Source organism: Anopheles stephensi, chromosome X (assembly GCF_013141755.1).
Source record: "Anopheles stephensi strain Indian chromosome X, UCI_ANSTEP_V1.0, whole genome shotgun sequence".
NCBI classification, from domain to species: domain Eukaryota; kingdom Metazoa; phylum Arthropoda; class Insecta; order Diptera; family Culicidae; genus Anopheles; species Anopheles stephensi.
Window position 1 is genome coordinate 2,455,769 of NC_050201.1, and position 6,000 is coordinate 2,461,768.

The window sequence follows — 6,000 nt, forward strand, 5'->3', positions numbered from 1 at the left end:
TAGCGATAAGCCTCACACCGCCCAAAGATGTCGTGCCGAGCGCCAACGAACCAACTACACCAACTACAGCAAAAAAATAGTCACTTCAAATCGAGTACGGCTGGGCATGCGAGAGCCGATTACAGATTCGTAAGGTAATGTAGCCCATCAGCCGAACCGGCCCGGCGCTCGGCGAGGAAGAAAAACCCCCCGGAGCAATTGCCCTACCCTTAGGTGAAAGACAGTAATGGGAACCAATGGAGCAAAACCTGTGTACGGGTGTACGAGAGCGAGCAAATGCATGCGGCATACACACACACACACACACCCACGCGGACGAGAAAAAAAATGAATGTCGTAATGCATTAGACAAGTCAACTGGCATTGGAAATTTATGTTATGTTCTTATCGAACTTCCGTCCGCTTCGCTCCGTAATGCCTCCTCGGGGCACAAAAAGACGGTACAGTGTTTCAGTGTGCCCGCATCCTTAAAGTTGGGGAAGAAGACGTTTTTGGTTTTTGTTGGTTGGTTTTTTGACTGACTCCCGTACCTTTATCTGGCCCCAACTAGTTTATCAACCCCAAAATCCCCATTTGGCCGAACCGTAGTATTGGTTGACATGTTTTTTTTTTTTTTTTTTTTTTTTGGAGGGCTCCCGATTCAACGAACGGGATTCCAGCGAATTGAGGTTCGGTACATTTAGTTCTAGAAAAACACATACTTCAAGATTTTTCAAGATTTCTGTCCTCTGAGCCTTGTGACCTGGCAGTGATATAACGCACGGAGAAGTACGTTGAAAATGTTGCCTCAGAAATATCGACGGTGACGGAGAGACATCAAAGCAGGGCTCAGGTCACTTTAAACTGGCTCAAGCAAAACGGGGTCGATTTTACATCCCAAACCAAGCGTACCAGCAAATATCCGGCTACGGTTTGTTGGTCAACTCCGGCCAACTACTACAGAATGCCTTTTCGATCGACAGACGTACAGAGTTCGATGGGGAGGGGGGTGGGTTTGTTTGTAAGACGGGTAGGAAGGGTTTTGAATGCACTCTGATCCACTCATCCCGACGAAGGACGGTAAGACGTACGTCTCACTCAACTACACAACAGTAGTAGTGCTATTGCATGTGCTGCTGTGCCCGAACAAATGTCTTCGATAGCCAATTCACAAGAACGCATAACAGTACGTTAGGGACACACAAAGAGATACGGAAGACGTCGTCGTTGTCGTCGTCCAAGGCAATGAGTATCTTCGGCAAATTGCCTAGCCGGTAGGACTCGTTCGGTCATGCAATGGTTGCACTAATGCATCGGCTCCACCTTCAAGCGATGGCAAATTGGTCTAAAATCTGTTCTTTGAACAGACTTGGAGCGTTCGATCGGCAAATCGGCTTGAAGGGGAGCTTTACGGTTTCTAAATTGTAAGCAAAGTTTGATCGACGCTACATGTTTGTTACTGTAGATTTGTCAATTATTGTGAGACAAGATTTTCATATTCTACCCTCCCTGAGGGAGTTTACACCGTTAGACACCGGTAAATCAATTTGTTGTGTTGACATCAGCAAAGGAGAACGCTTGAGAGTAAGTAGACAATTCATCAACATCATAAAACTGAACTTGGTAGTGAGAGCAAATCAGATTTCACAGTATTGCAAATCGCCATTTGCTTTTTTCTAGACACCTCGAGAGGTCTTGAGAGGTCTCCAGAGGTTTTAGACACCTCGAGAGACCACAAATTGGCAGGCTTCCTCGATTACGCCGAGAGACCTTTACACCATTCTTGAATAGCTTCCTCTCATTCTCTCTCTCTTTCTCCCTCTCTCTCTATCTATCTACCTCTCTTTCACTTGACCTATCGACCTCTTAAGACTATCCTGAAGTTAATGACTTGCTAGTCTTAATGATACCAAGTAGTTGGATACTAAGTCCTCGGGATACTAAGATACTACTACGGGATACTAAGTACGGGAGAATGCTCCGGATGGGATTTGAACCCCGGTCCTAACTTCCTTGACCATTATGTAGCCCTCCTAAAGCCTATAGAACCCTAGGGTTCATAACACTTGATGCATATGACTTTCAAGATCCTATGTGTCAAACTCAAAGCCCACTTCACTGATCCTTTCGATGCTAGAGTTCAGTATGATGACTTGGACGTCTTATGTAGAAGGCTTATGTAATAAGCTTGACTCTATCCGGTATAAACCATCAGTTACCAGGACTGATGCTCTCATTGAGTCTCATGAACTGGATGACTTCGAATTATCCAACAGTATTTTTGTAAGTTGTTGTAACAAATATATCATCCAGTCCAAAGATGCACTAGACTTTTACGCTAGCCATTACATCAGTATGTAGTTGGTCAATCATTACGAAAACAATCAACCAAAATCTTTTACGAGAGTGAGGGAAACAATCAATAATAAATAAAACCAAGCACTGGCAGCGTTCCGAAACACATCGAAACTATGCTCATAAAGTCCTCCGAAACCAGTACGCTACGGCAGAGGCCAAAAATCAAAGGCAAAAATATTGCATCGGACAGTTTCAGTAATGAAATTCTTGTTCATCTCGACTGTACTAAATCATCGCCATGCACGCCATGTACGTACGTCAGGCACCTCCGTGCGCACCACATTTCGTTCTGGTCGATGGATTCTAATTGTTTCGCTTTTGGTGTCTGCCAATCCCGCATAGCGATTCCCCGAGGTGGACACGGTCAAAGGTCTCGAAGCTTCTGACCGTGTAGTTCATGCTGTCGTGTTTTGCAGTCACAAGTCACTTGTCCAGAGGAGTGTTTTTTTTTTCGTTTCGCTTTTTTCCGTGATGTGTATTCTGGAATCGGTGGTAACAATGCATCCAAGAGTTTCTAGCTTACCCGATGGAGTCTCCTCGTTTTGCGGATAGTACATTATCTACCTACAAACTGCATCATATTTGCCATCTTTAGTATCGTCCCTAAAATGGTTTCCAAGTACAACGCCACGTCGCCCGTAAAATACTCGTCTAAATTTGTTTACTTAGCTATTAGTAAAAGCTCGTTAGCGGCTCTTTAGCGGTAGCGAACAGCGCTGCCCGAACCGGTAGTGGTCCAGTGTCGATCGTTGAGCGACGTTCGCCCGTGCCCAAGTGAATGATCCGTTCCCAAACCATTTTCGCCCAACACATTCCACCGACGTCAATTCCATCGCAAAAGGCGCTTAGGATTTCTGGTCACGGTACGCTGCACATAGTATTGGTCGGCCGACCGTAGCCCGATTTGGCGTACGTGTGTATTGCGAACAGTATGTTTCAGCGTAGACTTTTGCCAGCCATTTCGGCAATCCTGCCTGCCCTCGGCCTTTCGGCTCGTCGGTCCCGGGGAAGCACACCGGGTAGGCACCGTCCGCCTTCGGCCGAGTCGAGAGTGCTGGTGGGAAATAATCAATATTCAATTAATCAGCAACCAATTTATGGGGCAGTCAATATTTTGAAATATGTAAATTTTATGCTCCAATAAATTATCTCCAGCCCGGTTGCTGTGCCCGGTGCTGCCGTTGTGCCAGAGCCACTGGCCAGTGTTTAGAAGTGTGGCCGTTAGTGCGGGCGGACACGGAGATCAGCTAGGGTTCGGTTCGTCTCTGGATTGTTACCGGACGGGCAGATCTTGATAGATAGGCTTATAACTATAAAAGGGATGGGCTGGCAAATGGCGGGTGCGGAGTTGAAAGCTGGGTTACGCGTAGGTACTCTCTAACTACGGTCTGAGCGATCCTGCACTCGTGGACGAGCAAAGGACGAACAGCTTTTCCAATGGAGGGGCTGCGGGGGTTTGTATGTCCAAAACCCCCCGGTTCATCATCAAAGGATTGGTAGCTGTGTGCTCTTCGTTACGTTCAGCAGGAGCACCGGTAAAGCTCTAATGAAGTTGGAGGATAAATGTTTTCATTCGACCCCGGAATTATTACGATATTGCTCACGTTCGCCAGGTTCCCGGGTACGGTCGGGTTAATGGAGAACCGAAACGCTTTACACAAAAAGAAACCGCTCCACGATCGAGTCTCGTGCCGACAGTCGCTCGTACGGACGGTTGGTTTGGGAAATCTCTTCTTCGAGCGGCAGGTTACGCTAAATCCGACGCAATGTGAGGAACTACTAATAAATGAGCTCGCTGACTAATCCGGTTCCGGAGGTTCCATGATACTAATGGTGGAGCACGGTGAGTTTTATTTTCTAACCCTGACCGTAGGCATTATCGACCACAATGGCTTGTAATATGATTAGAATTTTAATTGTCTAACTAAGGATTTTTGGATAACTAGTTATTTGAAATTAAAAGAACTCCTAGCAATATCCAGCTACCAGGCACTAATACTGGATATCGAAGTCCTCACTTATATGCCACTCATTAATTCTCTTCCAATAAATCCACGCCCCGAGGGTATTACTTTTCCACGTACCTGGACCATATTACTTTCCCGATTGTAAAGCTCACCTCAACACCTTCCACCTTTAATACGGAATCACCAGCAAAACAGCAATAATCATGCCCACACCACACGCAAACTCACTAATCCGGGACGCAAATTAAAAAGAGCAGAAATCGTATTTCGCTTATCGCAGGCAAGAATGAGTAACGCCAACCGGATCGTTATGCAGCCGAGAAGTTTTTAATTGAAATTCTATCCAAACCACAATCCAATGTTCACTGGCAAAAAAAAAGAATGGTGCGCTATACTGCACACTGCACGTACCGGTGAAAATCTCTGAACGCTTTCAGCAAGGTTTTTCCGGGATATGATGAATGCTAATAAAACTACCCGAATGCGTATTCCCGTCGAACGCGGGACCGGTGGGAAGGCGAAAAAAAAACACGACCACAAAAACAGGTACCGAGGCTTATCTGGAGATCGGCAAAACTGGACCGACACCAGTTTACCGGGTTCGTTAGCTTGATTTAGACCAAACCTGCGTCCCGGTGTTAGGGCTCGAGCAGTCTAATTAGTTTCGCTAAACATTCTCGGCCGCATGTTTATAATAGTTGTCGTTTGTTAGTGTTTGCGCCACGTTCATTTGGGCTTGTGTCGTCCGAGCGTCAGAGTCTTGGGTACTTAGGGAGCTCGCAAGGCCTCAAGTTTTAAACTTTGCAGCACTCGTCTATTTCGGGATTCTGGTGAGGATATTAATCAGGCATTATTTGAATCATGTGTATATTGAGTTCGAAGTACAGGTGCTGAAAACGCGACCGAGGCCGCAAGTTATAAATTCAGGAGCTCTCGTCTATTTGGGAATTCTGAAGAGGACATTAATCAGGCATTACTTGAACCATTTTTCTATAGAGTGTTAGGTGCAGACTCTAAAACGCGTCTAGGATCATGTGAAAAACCGCTCCCACCAGCTCCCACTTTTGCGGTTCTCAATCAGCCTCGGAACCGGCGCGCTGACAACCTTTCACGAAAGCGCGCCCATCAAATGGACAGTCACTGTCTTCTGGGCTCCTGGGGAAATTATCCGCGCAGAAATTGGTCCGGCCCATTTGCCGGGTAGTTGCGCGATGTTCAACTAATGCAGCGGTCGTGTACCGTGTACGCCGTGGTGACCTTTCGACTCGCGCTATCACGTGCACGGCGCTGCGGTGCGACGGGCCTGCTGCCTCGATTCCTGATAAGCAGCTTTTGCTGCTTGACGATAAAACAACAGCAACAACAACAACAAAAACCGAAAAGAGAGAAGTACGGAAGTACGCGCTAAAACAAACGACCGCTTATTCACACATGAGACCGGAAGTGAGCCACAACCAACAGCAACAGAGAGAAAAAAAACGAGCAAAGAAAGAAAATAAAAAGAATGCTCCCCTAGCGGACGTCCGTTGGAGTGCGCGCGCGAGGGCCACGAGACAATTGGAACGGATGAGCAGCCAGGCAGGCCGGGCCGGGCCGGTTTGGCGAACGTAAGAGCATAATCATGTTTCGTTCGCCGCAAACCGTCAACCGTCACCGCTTCCGGCGACGGCCAGGGGGGACCGGCCAATCTCCTGGG